Source organism: Bubalus bubalis, chromosome 23 (genome assembly GCF_019923935.1).
Source record: "Bubalus bubalis isolate 160015118507 breed Murrah chromosome 23, NDDB_SH_1, whole genome shotgun sequence".
NCBI lineage: Eukaryota > Metazoa > Chordata > Mammalia > Artiodactyla > Bovidae > Bubalus > Bubalus bubalis.
In genome coordinates this window covers 559,950-578,168 of record NC_059179.1, presented here as the reverse complement: position 1 = coordinate 578,168, position 18,219 = coordinate 559,950, and the positions used below count along the sequence as shown (strand labels likewise).

Sequence of the window (18,219 nt, the reverse complement as noted above, 5' to 3'; positions counted from 1 at the left end):
TGCACCCATTCCAGTCCATCATAGTTCGCTGATTACTAGAATCTCGATGTTCACTCTTGCCATCTCCTGTTTGACCACTTCCAATTTGCCTTGATTCATGGACCTAACATTCCAGGTTCCTATGCAATATTGCTCTTTAAGCATCAGACCTTGCTTCTATCACCATTCCCATCCACAACTGGGTGTTGTTTTTGCTTTAACTCCATCCCTTCATTCTTTCTGGAGTTATTTCTCCACTGATTTCCAGTAGTATATTGGGCACCTACCGACCTGGGGAGTTCATCTTTCAGTGTCCTATCTTTTTGCCTTTTCATACTGTTCATGGGGTTCTCAAGGCAAGAATACTGAAATGGTTTGCCATTCCCTTCCCCATTGCACCACATTCTTCAGACCTCTCCACCATGACCCGTCCATCTTGGGTGGCCCCACACCCCATGGCTTAGTTTCATTGAGTTAGTCAAGGCTGTGGTCCATGTGATCAGATTGGCTAGGTGTCTGGGATTGTGGTTTCAGTTTGTCTGCCCTCTGATGCCCTCTTTCAGAGCCTACCATCTTACTTGGGTTTCTCTTACCTTGGACGTAGGGTATTTCTTCACAGCTGCTCCAGCAAAATGGAGCCACTGCTCTCCTTGGCCACCGCCCCTGACCATGGATGTGGGGTAGATCTTCTCTGCCGCTCCTGCACCATCACAGCTGCTGCTCCTGCATTTGCAAAACTCACAAGTGGCCATAGGACTGGATACGGTCTGTTTTCATTCCAATCCCAAAGAGAGGCAATGCCAAAGAATGCTCAAACTACCAAACAATTGGACTCTCTCACAGGCTAGTAAAGTAATGATGAAAATTCTCCAAGCCAGGCTTTGGCAATATGTGAACCGTGAACTTCCAGATGTTCAAGCTGGTTTTAGACAAGGCAGAGGAACCAGAGATCAAATTGCCGACAGCTGCTGGATCATCAAAAAAGTGAGAGTTCCAGAAAAACATCTATTTATGCTTTATTGACTACACCAAAGCCTTTGACTGTGTGGATCACAATAAACTTTGGAAAGTTCTGAAAGAGATGAAAATACCAGATCACGTGACCTGCCTCTTGAGAAACCTATATGCAGGTCAGGAAGCAACAGTTAGAACTGGATATGGAACAACAGACTGGTTCTGAATAGGAAAAGGAGTACGTCAAGGCTGTATATTGTCACCCTGCTCATTTAACTTATATGAAGAATACATCATGAGAAACGCTGGGCTGGAGGAAGCACAAGCTGGAATCAAGATTGCTGGGAGAAATGTCAATAACCTCAGATATGCAGATGACACCACCCTTATGCCAGAAAGTGAAGAAGAACTAAAGAGCCTCTTGATGAAAGTGAAAGAGGAGAGTGAAAAAGTTGGCTTAAAGCTCAACATTCAGAAAACGAAGATCATGGCATGTGTTCCCATCACTTCATGGGAAATAGATGGGGAAACAGTGGCTGACTTTATTTTTCCTGGCTCCAAAATCGCTGCAGATGGTGATTGCAGCCATGAAATTAAAAGACACTTATTCCTTGGAAGGGAAGTTATGACCAACCTAGACAGCACATTAAAAAACAGAGACGTTACTTTGCCAACAAACGTCCATCTAGCCAAGGCTATGATTTTTCCAGTAGCCATGTGTCATTATGGATGTGAGAGTTGGACTATAAAGAAAGCTGAGCACTGAAGAATTGATGCTTTTGAACTGGGTGTTGGAGAAGACTCTTGAGAGTCCCTTGGACTGCAAGGAGATCCAACCAGTCCATCCTAAAGGAGATCAGTCCTGGGTGTTCAGTGGAAGGACTGATGTTGAAGCTGAAACTCCAATCCTTTGGCCACCTGATGTGAAGAACTAACTAATTGGAAAAGACCCTGATGCTGGGAAAGATTGAAGGCTGGAGGAGAAAGGGACGCCAGAGGATGAGATGGTTTGATGGCATCACCGACTCAATGAAAATGGGTTTGGGTAGACTCTGGGAGTTGGTGATGGACAGGGAGGCCTGGCATGCTCTGGTTCATGGGGTCATGATGAGACGGACGTGACTGAGCAACTGAACTGGAATTTGAACAAAGCAGAAATAGAATCACACATGTTGCAAACAAACTTAAAATTACCAAGAGGGAAAGTTGGAAGAGGAGGGGTAAACTGAGAGATTGGGTTTGAAATATACAAATTAACCTGTCTAAATTGATAGCTAGTAAGAACCTACTCTGTGGAGAAGGAAATGGCAACCCACTCCAGTATTCTTGCCTGGAAAATCCCATGGATGGAGGAGCCTGGTAGGCTACAGTCTATGGGCTCACAAAGAGTTGGACACGACTGAGCGACTTCACTAAGAACCTACTCTATAGCACAGGAACCCTACTCAATACTGTGCAATAATCTATATGGAAACAGAATCTTAAAAAGAGTCAAAGTATGTTTATGTATCCCTGATTCACTCTGCTGTATAGCAGAAGCTAAATAACATTGGAAATCAACTGTATTCCCATAAAAATTAATTTAAAAAGAGTTAAGTGTAAAGCAATAATACAAAACAAAAGATAAGATTGTACAAATAGGAGTATTTTCTCTTCAGGATCTCAGCATTTTGCATATTCAAGTATATAATGTATTTAATGATAAATTGTATGAGGCAGATATTTATTTTGCAAACTCTGTAGTTACAGCTAAAAATTAATAAAGAGCATTGGATAAAAAAATTGGTTCGGTTCAGTTCAATCACTCAGTCATGTCCGACTCTTCGTAACTCCATGGACTGAAGCACGCCAGGCCTCCCTGTTCATCACGAACTCCCAGAGTTTACTGAAACTAATGTCCATTGAGTTGCTGATGCCATCCAACTAGCTCGTCCTCTGTTGTCACCTTCTCCTCCCACCTTCAATCTTTCCTAGCCTCATGATCTTTTCAAATGAATCAGTTCTTTGCATCAGGTGGCCAAAATATTAGAGTTTCAGCTTCAGCATCAGTCCTTCCAATGAATATTCAGGACTGATCTCCTTTAGGATGGATTAGTTGGATCACCTTGCAGTCCAAGGGACTCTCTAGAACCTTCTTCAACATCACAGTTCAAAAACATCAGTTCTTCAGTGCTCAGCTTTCTTTATAGTCCAGCTCTCACACCCATACATGACTACTGGAAAAACCATAGCTTTGACTAGAGGGACTCTTTTTGGCCAAGTAATGTCTCTGCTTTTTAATATGCTGTCTAAGTGACACATAAATACTAAAAGTATATTAAAATCACAAAAAATAATAAGAAAAAACAATGAAAATATATATGTATAAGAGAAAATATATGTATAAGAGAAAAAACACAAGCAGCAAGGCAGTACACTTAAATTTAGTCATATTTATAAAACTGATATTAAAATGTATAGCAATTCAATCAATGTACAGCATGGTGTTGATGTTGTTCAGTGGCTAAGTCTTGTCTGACTCTGTAATCCCATGAACTGTAGCACATCAGGCTTCCCTGTTCTTCACTATCTCCTGGAGTTTGTTCAAACTCATGTCCATTGAGTCAGTGATGCCATCTCATCCTCCATCGTCATTCCCATCTCCTTTTGTCAGTGAGCTGGCTCTTCTCATGAGGTGACCAAAGTATTGAAGCTTCAGTTTCAGCACCAATCCTCCCAGTTAATATTCAGGGTTGATTTCCTTTAGGATTAACCAGTTTGATTTCCTTCCTGTTCAATGGACCCTCAAAAGTCTTTTCCAACACCACAGTTTGAAAGCAATTCTTCAGCACTCAGCCTTCTTTATATTCTAACTGTCATATCTACACGTGACTATTGGAAAAATGATAGCTTTACGTACGGAGTTTTGTCAGCAAAGTGATGTCTCTGCTTTTTAATACCCACTCTAGGTTTGTCATAGCTTTTCTTCCAGGAAACAAACGCCTTTTGATTTCATCACGCCTTTTGATTTCAGTTCAGTCACTCAGTCATGTCCGACTGTTTGTAACTCCATGGACTGAAGCACACCAGGCCTTCACAGTGGCGTGTGAACTGATCCACACTGATATTGTTGCCCAAGGAAATAATATAGAGCATATTGTTGCTGCTGCTGCTGCTAAGTCGCCTCAGTCGTGTCTGACTCTGTGCGACCCCATAGACGGCAGCCCACCAGGCTCCCCCTTCCCTGGGATTCTCCAGGCAAGAATACTGGAGTGGGTTGCCATTTCCTTCTACAATGCAGGAAAGTAAAAAGTGAAAGTGAAGTCGCTCAGTCGTGTCCGACTGTTAGCGACCCCATGGACTGCAGCCTACCAGGCTCCTCCATCCATGGGATTTTCCAGGCAAGAGTACTGGAGTGGGGTGCCATTGCCTTCTCCAAGAGCATGTTGACTATAGTTAAATAATTTTGCATATTTGAAAGTTGTTAAGATAAATTTTTTCTCTTTTTTTATTGTATTATATTTTTTAACTTTATAATATTGTATTGGTTTTGTGAAATTTTAAAAAATTTGCATCACAAGAAAAAAATGCATAATTTTGGGTGGGGATGGATATTAACATTAGACACTGTGATGATCATTTAAAATATATTTATGTTGTACATCAGAATTCAATATAATGCTATGTCAAGTATATCTCAGCCAATCACTGAATTTTAAAGTCGTGCTTTATGTTATGTAAATTATGCCTCAGTTCACTTCAGTTCAGACTTAAATTGAAGAAAGTAGGGAAAACCACTAGACCATTCAGGTATGACCTAAATCAAATCCCTTATGATTATACAGTGGAAGTGAGAAATAGATTTAAGGGCCTAGATCTGATAGATAGAGTGCCTGATGAACTATGGAATGAGGTTTATGACATGGTACAGGAGACAGGGATCAAGACTATTCCCATAGAAAAGAAATGCAAAAAAAAAAAAAAAAAATGGCTGTTTGGGGAGGCCTTACAAATAGCTGTGAAAAGAAGAGAAGCGAAAAGCAAGGGAGAAAAGGAAAGATATAAACATCTGAATGCAGAGTTCCAAAGAATAGCAAAAGAGATAAGAAAGCCTTCTTCCGCGATCAATGCAAAGAAATAGAGGAAAACAACAGAATGGGAAAGATGGGATCTCTTCAAGAAAATCAGACATACCAAAGGAACATTTCATGCAAAGATGAGCTTGATAAAGGACAGAAATGGTATGGACCTAACAGAAGCAGAAGATATTAAGAAGAGATGGCAAGAATAAGCAGAAGAACTGTACAAAAAAGATTTTCATAACCCAGATAATCACGATGGTGTGATCACTGACCTAGAGCCAGACATCCTGGAATGTGAAGTCAAGTGGGCCTTAGAAAGCATGACTACGAACAAAGCTAGTGGAGGTGATGGAATTCCAGTGGAGCCCTTCCAAATCCTGAAAGATGATGCTGTGAAAGTGCTGCACTCACTATGCCAGCAAATTTGGAAAACTCAGCAGTGGCCACAGGACTGGAAAAGGTCAGTTTTCATTCCAATCCCAAAGAAAGGTAATGCAAAAGAATGCCCAAACTACTGCACAATTGCACTCATCTCACATGCTAGTAAAGTAATGCTCAAAATTCTCCAAAACAGGCTTCAGCAATACATGAACCGTGAACTTCCTGATGTTCAAGCTGGTTTTAGAAGAGGCAGAGGAACCAGAGATCAAATTGCCAATATCTGCTGGATCATAGAAAAAGCAAGACAGTTCCAGAAAAACATCTATTTCTGCTTTATTGACTATGCCAAAGCCTTTGACTGTGTGGATCAAAATCAACTGTGGAAAATTCTGAATGAGATGGGAATACCAGACCACCTTATCTGCCTCTTGAGAAATTTGTATGCAGGTCAGGAAGCGACAGTTAGAACTGGACATAGAACAACAGACTGGTTCCAAATAGGAAAAGGAGTTCGTCAAGCCTGTATATTGTCACCCTGTTTATTTAACTTATATGCAGAGTACATCATGAGAAACGCTGGCCTGGAAGAAACACTAGCTGGAATCAAGATTGCCCAGAGAAATATCAATAACCTCAGATATGCAGATGACACCACCCTTATGGCAGAAAGTGAAGAGGAACTGAAAAGCCTCTTGATGAAGGTGAAAGTGGAGAGTGAAAAAGTTGGCTTAAAGCTCAACATTCAGAAAATGAAGATCATGGCATCCAGTCCCACCACTTCATGGGAAATAGATGGGGAAACAGTGGAAACAGTGTCAGACTTTATTTTTCTGGGCTCCAAAATCACTACAGATGGTGACTGCAGCCATGAAATTAAAAGACGCTTACTCCTTGGAAGGAAAGTTATGACCAACCTAGATAGCATATTCAAAAGCAGAGACATTTCTTTGCCAACAAAGGTTCGTCTAGTCAAGGCTATGGTTTTTCCTGTGGTCATGTATGGATGTGCGAGTTGGACTGTGAAGAAGGCTGAGCACTGAAGAATTGATGCTTTTGAAGTGTGGTGTTGGAGAAGACTCTTGTGAGTCCCTTGGACTGCAAGGAGATGCAACCAGTCCATTCTGAAGGAGATCAGCCCTGGGATTTCTTTGGAAGGAATGATGCTAAAGCTGAAACTTCAGTACTTTGGCCACCTCATGGAAAGAGTTGATTCATTGGAAAAGACCCTGATGCTGGGAGGAATTGGGGGCAGGAGGAGAAGGGGACGACAGAGGATGAGATGGCTGGATGGCATCACTGACTCGATGGACGTGAGTCTCAGTGAACTCTGGGAGTTGGTGAGGGACAGGGAGGCCTGGTGTGCTGCGATTCATGGGGTCGCAGAGTCGGACACCACTGATCGACTGATCTGATCTGATCAGTTCAGTTCAGTCACTCAGTCGTGTCCTACTTTTTGTGACCCCATGAATCGCAGCACAGCAGGCCTCCCTCTCCATCACCAACTCCCAGAGTTTACCAAAACTCATGTCCATCGAGTCCGTGATGCCATCTCATCCTCTGTAGTCCCTTTTTCCTCCTGCCCAGAATCCTTCCCAGCATCAAGGTCTTTTCCAGTGAGTCAGCTCTTCGCATGAGGTGGCCAAAGTATTGGAATTTCAACTTCAACATCAGTCATTTCAGTGAACACCCAGGACTGATCTCTTTTAGGATGGACTGGTTGGATCTCCTTGCAGTCCTAGGGACTCTCAAGAGTCTTCTCCAACACCACAGTTCAAAAGCATCAATTCTTTGGTGCTCAGCTTTCTTCACCGTCCAAATCTCACATCCATACATGACCACTGGAAAAACCATAGCCTTGACTAGACAGACCTTTGTTGACAAAGTAATGTCTCTGCTTTTTAATATGCTATCTAGGTTGATCATAACTTTCCTCCAAATAGTAGTGCCTTTTAATTCCATGGCTGCAATCACCATCTGCAGTGATTTTGGAAATTATGCCTCAACATTATTGCTAATTTAAGCATCAAAGACTAATGAAAATAATAATGATGTAGTGTTGTTAGGCTCAAATATATCTATAAAACAAATTAACATGTATAAATATATACCATAAATACTTATTCCTTTATGTGTCATGCTAAGTCATCAGTCTAAAGGTATACATGTTGCAGCATGCTATAACACCCTTCTTTTTTAGTGACCAAAAGTGAGGCCTGTGGCAGAATCTGGCTTTATGCTCTTCAAATGCATCTGTGTTATTGGCATACAGGGAACATCATTCCCTAACCGTCTCAGAACTACATTGGACCAGGTGATTACTTTCTACAATGACATATGGGTAGAAGTGATGTGTTTATTTCGTATAGAGGCTCTGAATAGTGTATTTGTTTCCTTATGTTCAGTCTGTCTGCCATCTCAGGTTTCTGCACTCTGAAGATCCAGTAGGAAACTACAAAGAATAAGTAGGAACAGTGGGACTCTTAGATGGAAACACCAGAGTTTCTTCATCACTGACTGCAAACTTGTGCTGTAATATGATTGCAAGATGTTTCTTTATTTTGTTACACTGGTATATTTGAGGTATTGTCTCAGAGTGTAGATTTGTGTTCAGGTGATGATGATATTGAATTGAACAGAGAAACATTCAATTCAATATCCTAATGATAGATTTAAGGATTAGATCAGTTTACTCACATGGGTGATGGGTGAAGGTCATTCAGTTTGTTCCATCCTGTAAATAAAACTTAGTTGAAACAAGTCATCAGTGCAATTCTCATTTGTAAATAAACATGATACTAAATGACATGGATACACCATCAATCCTAAAAAAGAGTACGTAAGTCCAATTTATGAGGAACATGCTGTAATAAAAAGAAGTAAATTTAAAATATAAAAAAGAAATGCAATTTTAGAAACATGAATAGTGTTTCAAATTGTCAAAGAATCTCTAAACAGAAAGAAAAAATGTGCTTATGAGCAGAAGTGGATATTGGCCTTGTAACCTCATTCCTGATAATTTTACCTACATACCTGCCTGGAAGTAGTTGAAATAGAAAAAACATTTTGACAGGATAAGTTTTTTTTTTCTTCTTTCTTTCCTGTCTTAAATAATTGTGTTTAAATGTTTATTTTTTTAAAATGTATTAATTGGAGGATAATTGCTTTACAATGTTGTTTTGGTTCTGCCATACAACAAAGTAAATCAGTCATAGATGTACATATATCCCCTCTGTCTTTAACCTCCCTTCCACACCGCACCCCCCTAAGGTTGTCACAGAGCACCAGGTTGAGCTCCCTGTTTTATATATTTAGGAACTTCCCACTAGCTATCTGCTTTACTTGTGGTGGTGTGTATATCTCAATGTTACTCTTTCAGTTTGCCCCACCCTCTCCTTCCTTCGCTGTGTCCACAAGTCTGTTCTCTATGTCTGTGTCTATATTCCTGCCTTGCAAATAGGTTTATCAGTATCATTTTTCTCAAGCAAGCACACCCAGATATATATATATATATATATATATATATATATATATACATACACATACACACACATACATACATATATATTTATGCATGTGTATGTTAATATAGGATATCTGTCTTTCTCTTAAAACAGGCTCTAGGCTATTTTAAATGTGCCTCTCATTTTGAATCTGCTAGATACCTATGCTGATGACCAACTAGATATCCTAACATGAATAAAACTACCTAGATTTTTGTCAGCAGATACAACATGCTTTAATTTCCACAAAAGTTAATCTAGGAACAGTGTTCCACTGCTAAAAAGGGATCTAATCCTCCCCACAGTGTATTGGAAAGAACAACCATATCATGTTTATGTATTAGTAAGTGACACACTTTTCTAAAGATGTGAAAGATGAGATCTTAATGAATTATGGGAATAAAATTAAGGAAGGCAAACTTACAGTAATTACTAATGGTCTGAAATGCAATATTGAAAGTTTTATTTTTCTTTCTAGATAATTGTCATTTTTCCACTATTGATATTAGATAATTAAGTGTCATTTTTCCACCCCCACAGGGGGGAACATTTATGCCAAGAAGGAGGTTCAGAGGACAAATCATCTATAGAAAAAGTATTCTTAAAGCATAAACCCAGATGATCACTGAACAGAAACAGTCTACTATAAATTAAATTGATACTCAAGAGAAAATGTCCCCCAGGGTGAGCATGACTACTTCCTACATAAAAGCAGCTAATCTTTGAATGACAGTGACTTCCTGATTCAAAAGAATTGTAAAAATTTACAGGGTCAAAACATCTATATTCTCATAGATAACTTCATGTAAATCCATGAAGGTAAGATGTTAGATGGTTTTATTTAAAAGTAGTATAATATCATGTAAGAAACGAATCGCCAGTCCAGGTTCGATGCAGGATACAGGAAGCTTGGGTCTGGTGCACTGGGATGACCCAGAGGGATGGTATATGGAGGGAGGTGAGAGGGGGGTTCAGGATTGGAAACACGTGTACACCTGTGGCAGATTCATGTTGATGTATGGCAAAACCAATACAATATTGTAAAGTAATTTGCCTCTAATTAAAATAAATAAATTTAAAAAATAAAAGTAGTTGTGAATTTGAGGTTTAAGATAAAAAGTATAAAACAGAGAAATATGAAATTCTGAGACCTTTATATGAAAATTAGTTGACAAATTAACCAATGTATTTCTTAACTTTCTAAATGATAAAATAAAATTAGAAATAAGTGAAATAGCAATAATAATAATAGTATTTATAATAAAACGTTAACTTAAGGTAATTTTGAAAACTAATTCTAGTGGAAATAGAGAAATATGAGAGAACATTTGTTGACTCAATTTTTTTTTTTATCAAAGAATCAATGCCCAGAAATCCCTTGCATTCCTATACACTAATAATGAGAAAACAGAAAGAGAAATTAAGGAAACAATTCCATTCACCATTGCAACGGAAACAATAAAATACTTAGGAATATATCTACCTAAAAAAACTAAAGACCTATATATAGAAAACTATAAAACACTGGTGAAAGAAATCAAAGAGGACACTAACAGATGGAGAAATATACCATGTTCATGGATTGGAAGAATCAATATAGTGAAAATGAGTATACTACCCAAAGCAACCTATAGATTCAATGCAATCCCTATCAAGCTACCAACAGTATTCTTCACAGAACTAGAACAAATAATTTCACAATTTGTATGGAAATACAAAAAACCTTGAATAGCCAAAGCGATCTTGAGAAAGAAGAATGGAACTGGAGGAATCAACCTGCCTGACTTCAGGCTCTACTACAAAGCCACAGTTATCAAGACAGTATGGTACTGGCACAAAGACAGAAATATAGATCAATAGAACAAAATAGAAAGCCCAGAGATAAATCCATGCACATATGGACACCTTGTCTTTGACAAAGGAGGCAAGAATATACAATGGATTAAAGACAATCTCTTTATCAAGTGGTGCTGGGAAATCTGGTCAACCACTTGTAAAAGAAGGAAACTAGAACACTTTCTAACACCATACACAAAAATAAACTCAAAATGGATTAAAGATCTAAACGTAAGACCAGAAACTATAAAACTCCTAGAGGAGAACATAGGCAAAACTCTCTTCGACAAACATCACAGCAGGATCCTCTATGACCCACCTCCCAGAATATTGGAAATAAAAGCAAAAATAAACAAATGGGACCTAATTAACCTTAAAAGCTTCTGCACATCAAAGGAAACTATTAGCAAGGTGAAAAGACAGCCTTCAGAATGGGAGAAGATAATAGCAAATGAAGCAACTGACAAACAACTAATCTAAAAAAATATACAAGCAACTCCTACAGCTCAACTCCAGAAAAATAAATGACCCAATCAAAAAATGGGCCAAAGAACTAAATAGACATTTCTCCAAAGAAGACATACAGATGGCTAACAAACACATGAAAAGATGCTCAACATCACTCATTATCAGAGAAATGCAAATCAAAACCACTATGAGGTACCATTTCACACCAGTCAGAATGGCTGCGATCCAAAAGTCTACAAGCAATAAATGCTGGAGAGGGTGTGGAGAAAAGGGAACCCTCTTACACTGTTGGTGGGAATGCAAACTAGTACAGCCACTATGGAGAACAGTGTGGAGATTCCTTAAAAAACTGGAAATAGAACTGCCTTATGATCCAGCAATCCCACTGCTGGGCATACACACTGAGGAAACAAGAAGGGAAAGAGACACGAGTACCCCAATATTCATCGCAGCACTGTTTATAATAGCCAGGACATAGAAGCAACCTAGTGCCCATCAGCAGATGAATGGATAAGAAAGCCATGGTACATATACACAATAGAGTATTACTCAGCCATTAAAAAGAATACATTTGAATCCGTTCTAATGAGGTGGATGAAACTGGAGCCTATTATACAGAGTGAAGTAATCCAGAAAGAAAAACACCAATACAGTATACTAACGCATATATATGGAATTTAGAAAGATGGTAACATAACCCTGTGTACGAGATAGCAAAAGAGACACTGATGTATAGAACAGTCTTATGGACTCTGGGAGAGGGAGAGGGTGGGAAGATTTGGGAGAATGGCATTGAAACATGTAAAATATCATGTATGAAACGAGTTGCCAGTCCAGATTCGATGCACGATACTGGATGCTTGAGGCTAGTGCACTGGGACGACCCAGAGGGATGGTATGGGGAGGGAGGAGCGAGGAGGGTTCAGGATGGGGAACACATGTATACCTGTGGCGGATTCATTTTGATATTTGGCAAAACTAATACAATTATGTAAAGTTTAAAAATAAAATAAAATTAGAAAAAAGAATCAATGCAAAAACGATAGTTTTTGTAGCTGGAAATGGGAACAGATATAGTAGATTTAATGAAATATGAAAACACAGAGAATAAACAATAAAGTGTTATGAAAATTGTCACACAGTGTTGACTGCCTGATATCTGATTGCATGAACTTGAAGTGAAGCAAGATAACAGGCCTCTGTGTGTGTGTGTGTGTGTGTTAGTCCCACTCATATGCTTTTTCCATTTGCATTCCTAAAATAAATAATCATAGGGTTTAAACAAAGTTACATTTATTAGATAAAATTACAAGGTAATTATATAGGAATTATTTTATTTGGTTGTAAGAGAAGTAGATGACAATGGGTCAGAGAATCACATAGGTTAAGAACAGACTATATTAAAATATCATGAAAGTGAAAATCACTCAGTCATGTCTGACTCTTTGTGACTGCATGGACAGTCCATAGAGTTCTCCAGGCCAGAATTCTAGAGGGGGTAGCCTTTCCCTTCTCCAGGGGATGTTCCCAACCCAGGGATCTGCCTGGAGCCAGCACGGGAGTTCCCACCCATGACAAAGGTCATGCGGAGAGGCCTGATATGCAAAGGCGAGTCAGGACTCGAGGGGCCCCCTGGATCTACTTGAACATCTACCCCAAAACCAAAATCTGTCTGTTTTACTATTTTATGACTTTCGCCAACTCCTCTGGCATTAACGGGGGGCTATCCCCGACCACCTTTCTCTGAAAAATATCAACTTAGAGCTCTAGTTAATAAGCCTCCTGGGCATAAGAGTGTTTCAATCCAAACCCCTCAGATGGCTCTCTAACTTTCCTGACAGGTTTATCAAGACTCCTACAGCTACACATACGATTGTTTAAAGCCTCCCAACCGCGAGAGACATGGGAAGCTTAAGGTATTCAAATAGTACAGAGCCTCTCGGGGAGTTAAAAATTATTAAAATAAAACTGGTGGATGATTTCATTGTTGAGCCAATGCTTGTTGCCAAGTTTCCACATCCCTTGTATTGTGTCCTTGAGAGTATATTAATTAATATAGTTGGTATATAAAAAAAATAAGTAGTGGCCTTGGTGTTAACAACTTTAGACCCTTAAGGTAATAAATCCTTTCCTTGTTGTGAGCCCACTGCACCTTTGCCCTTTAGAAATGCAACTTTATTTAACACTTTCGGGAGATGGCGCCAAACTTTAAAATAATTACTCTTAAAAAAAAAAAAGTTTTCTGGTTAACTAACCTTTATCAGAACAAAGAGTCATAAAATGTTGATGGGCCTTCTGGCCAAAAGATGATGTAAATCACCTAAAACATTTGTATATGATAAGTTTGCAGAAAAAAAAGCCTGGTCTTGATATAGATCAAAGACTGCTGACTTTACATGATTTTACACCCCCTATTATCCTCTATACACAACTTAAGGTATATAAGCTCCCTTTAAAAATAAAACTACTGGACTTGCTCATCAGGCTTGGTCTCCCCGTGTCATTCTTGCTTCCTTTTTTATCCTTTTCTTCTCTGTTCTTCCTTCAAGATGACTGATTTGGAGCGTGGGGACTCTCTGAGACCACTTACTTGCCTGAACTTCTAAGACCCACTCGAAAAGGTGCCTAAGATGGAGTACCTTCAGCTATTTGAGAGCGTGCCCATGTCCTCCGTGGTCAGAACAAGTTTGGTGTCACGAACTTTATTGGTTTCCCACATAAACCAGTCAGATCAAGCCTCTGTCTCTCCCCTTTACTGTCCTTTCACCAACGCTGTCCTCCTGAAGATATCCCTAGATCCAACCGTGGCTGGACCCTGGTAGGGATTGAACCCAGGTCTCCCACCTTGCAGGCAGATTCTTTACCAGCTGAGTCACAAGGGAAACCCGAGAATACTGGAGTGGGTAGCCTATCCCTTCTCCATTGGATCTTCCTGACCCAGGAATCAAACCAGGGTCTCCTGCATTACAGGTGGATTCTTTACCAACTGAGCTATCAGGGAACTCTGAATATCCTGAAGAATGGGTCATATTTTTGGAATGATTTAAAGGTTAATCAGTATTTGTAATGCAGTGTACAATGGGTATTAATAGGGAATGTTATTGGACCCCATGATGTAACTAATGCTTTCCATGTGTAGCATAACTGACGGGTGAAGTACACAGTAGAGAACAATACTATTACATATATCTGTTCCCCCAGTAACAAGGAATGAGTTTAAGAAAGTCAGTTCTCATTGGAGTAGAAGTGGGAGGACTTAACATATTTTAAATAAGAATTAGGCAAAAGTTTTAAGTGAAAAGCTTTGAATTGAAAGGAAAAGGAATAAGTCAATAGATACAGAAAAAGAAATTGATGAACCCAAAGAAAAACAATAGCAAGCCTGTTTCATATATAATTTCACTTTTAAAAGGGTTTGAAATAATTTAATACTATTCCTGTACAATAAGCTCTAAATAAAAATGCATGCATCTTATTGTTTCTGGTATCATTACTGCTACTGTCCAGTCACTTCCATCATGTCTGACTCTTTGTGATCCCATGGACCATAGCCCACCAGGCTCCTTGTCCATGGACTTCTCTAGACAAGAATACTAGAGTGGGTTGCCATCCCCTCCTCCAAGGGATCTTCCTTGCCCATGGATCAAACCCACATCTCCTGTATCTCCTGCATTCCAGGCAAATTCTTTTACTGCTGAGACACCAGGGAAGCCCTCTGATATCACTACATCCAAGTATAAGAAAATGAAGATTTTATTTCTCTAATTGATTTTAACTGTACATCAGTTCATTGATGAGGTTTCAAATCTCCTTTCTTAGAAACTGAGCAAGGCAAAAGAGGCAATACTTGCATGGATTATGTAAATAAGTTCATGCATCTAATTCAGTTAACAGAAGGGAAATGTTGCTCAAAAGCATTAATAAATTAACTATCTTGAATTTACCATATCTACAGATGAAGTACAAATTAAGAACAGAAAAATCAAATATCACCACAATGATGGAATTTATCATCTTGGGGTTTTCTGATATTCCCAATTTCCAATGGATTCTTTTTGGGATATTTTAAGTTCTCTATCTGACCATCCTGATGTGCAATAGTATCATTGTACTGATAACAAAAATTGACCCTACTCTCCAAACCCCCATGTGCTCGGAGCCAACATGGGAGTCCCCACCCATAACAAGGTTATGTGGGAGAGTTCTGGTGGGCAAGGCAAGCCAGAACTCGAGGGGTGCCCCTCTGGGCCTTCCTGAGCATCTACCCCAAAAGAAGAGTCTGCCTACTTTACTGCTTTGTGCTCTCACCTACACCTCTGACTTTACGGGGGGCTGTCCCCCACCACCATCTCTCTCTCTGAAAAAGAGTTAACTTACAGCTCCAGTTAATAAAGTTCCTGGGCATGACAAGAGTGTTTTAGTCCACAAACCCCTCAGATGACTCTCTAACTTGCCTGACACATTTACCCGGACTCCTACAGCTATGCTTATGATTATTTACAGTCTCCCAACTGTGAAAGGCATGAGGAGCTTAAGATATTCAAATAGTATAGAGCCTCTTGGAGAGTTAGAAATTGTCAGAATAGAACTAGTAGAAGATTTCATTGTGGAGCCAATGCTTGCTGCCAAGTTTCCACATCCCCTGTATTGTATCCTTGGGAGTGTATTAATTGATATAGTTGGTATGTAGAAAATATAAGTAGTGGCCTTGGTGTTAACAACTTTAGACCCTTAAGGTAATAAATTATTTCCTTTGTTGTAAACCCACTGCCCCTCTGCCCTATAGGAATGCAACTTTATCTAACACCTTCAGAGGATGGCGTCAAACTTTAAAATAATTACTCTTAGAGAAAATAAGTCTTATGGTTGACAAACCTTTATCAGAGTCATAAAATGTTAACAGGCCTTCTGGCCAGAAGATGATGTAAATCACCTAAACCATTTGTATACAATAAATTTGCAGAAAAGAAACCCTGGTTTCGATAAGGATCAAAGACTGCTGACTTTGCATGATTTCACACCCCCTATTATCCTCTATGTGCAACTTAGGGTATAAAAGCCCCTGTTGAAAATAAAGCTACGGGCCTTGCTCACCAAAGCTTGGTCTCCCCTTGTTGTTCTTTCTTGTTTCCTTTTCCTCATTTTCTTTTCTGTTCTTCCTTCATGCCAAAATAATTTGGAGCACAGGGGTCCTCTGCAACTACTTATTTGCCTGGGCTTCTAAGACCCACTAGAGAAGGTGCCTAAGGTGGGGCACCTTCCACTATTCGAGAGGGCGCCTGCGGCCTTCATGGTCAGAGCAAGTTTGGTGTCACGAACTTTATTGATTTCTCATGTAAACCAGTTATTATTGAGCATCTAAAAAAATCTCTCAGCCTTTGCTATTCTAATCGCCAACGCCATCATCCTGAGGGAATCCCTGGATCCAACTGGGTCTGGACCCCGGCACCCATGTACTTTTTCCTCAACCATTTTTCCATTTTAGAAATCTGTTATGTAACTGTCATTATCCCAAGAATGCTCGTGGACCTTCTGAACCAGAAAGGACACATTTTTTCATTGCCTGTGCTACACACATGCTAGGTCCTTCTGTTTGGAGGTTTAGAGTGTCTCCTCCTGGCTGTCATGGCCTATGACCACTACATGGCCATTTGTAACCCTCTTCACTATGGTCTGATCCCCCAGTCTGTGTCCAGCTGGTCACTGCCTCCTGGGTCAGTGGAGTTCCTGTTGTAATTGGGCAAACATGACAGGTTTTCTCTCTGCCCTTTTGTGGGTCTACCACAATTAATCATCTTTTCTGTGACCTCCCCCAGTATTCAAGCTTACTTGTAGGGACACATTTGTGAACAAGATAGCAGTTTATGTAGTTGCAGTGGTGTTCATCATGGTTCCATTTCTGTTGGCTGTTGTCTCCTAATGGCAAAATCATCTCCAACATTATGAAATCGTGATCCACCAGATGGAGGGCTAAAGCCTTCTCCTCTTGCTCGTCTCACCTCACAGTGGTGGTCTTATTCTACGGCACAGCCTCTACCACCTGATTACAGCCCAAACCAAATCAGTTTGAAGAAACTGGGACGCTGATCTTTCTTTTCTACTCAGTTTTGATCCCAAAGTTGAATCCCATTATATATACTCTGAGGAACAAAGATATCACTGTAGCACTGAGAAAACTACTAAGTAAATTATCAACTTGATTTGAAGGCTTGAAATTACAGAAGAAATTTGTTTCTATGTTTTTCATGTAAATACATCAGAAAATATCATCTAGCGTTATTTCTATGTTCCTATAAAATGATAGTTAATATCATCACTGCCATCTCACATTAAGTAAAAGACCCTAGTTTCAAAGAGTTAAGGGTTTCTGGGTTATCAAAGCACACATTATCTCCATGGCAATGATCTATTCTGAAGACCTATCTTTCCTCTCACTAGGAAAGAGTGAGTTAAGAGATTTCCTGATCAATAAAATGATAGCCAACTGCGATATAACTAATGATCATGGTCATGCCCTGTAAGAAATTTGCTTGAAACTTCCCATTCCTTCAGGCATAGTCGCTGTCCTTTTCTGTACTTACGATTGGATTTAGATGATGAGAAAATAATAACTGCATCCAAGTTGGTGGGAGTAGGGGAATCTGAGTGTTTTCTAGCAATTTCCCCTTCTTTCTCTGTTTTGCAACTGTCCATATTCCTTTCAGAGTACAAACCCTGAAAGGATCTTTTGTTACCTCAATGCTGACTGTTCTCTAGTGACACCACTTTCTCTGGCTTGTAGCTTCATGTTTTGCCTTTGTAGTGTCTCATTAGTATTAGGAATATTTGGCTTTTAAACTATAAACTGCATTGGGTTGAATGTTGATCCCTCTAAATATATGTCAGGTTACAATCTGCAAACCTGAACTTATTAGGAAAATAAAAGCCTTTGCAGATATAATTCAGTTAAGGACTTTGAAATAAGATTATCTTAATTTAAGGGAAGGACACTATATCCTGTGATAAGTGTTCTTATTTCTTATAAGGGGGGTAGAGAGATT

General features: G+C 39.4%; 1 pseudogene; it reads left to right on the top strand.

Annotated features, from left to right (window-relative positions):
- Positions 1-15,149: 15,149 nt before the first annotated feature.
- LOC112581603 lies at positions 15,150-17,379 on the top strand (annotated as a pseudogene).
- Positions 17,380-18,219: the final 840 nt, after the last annotated feature.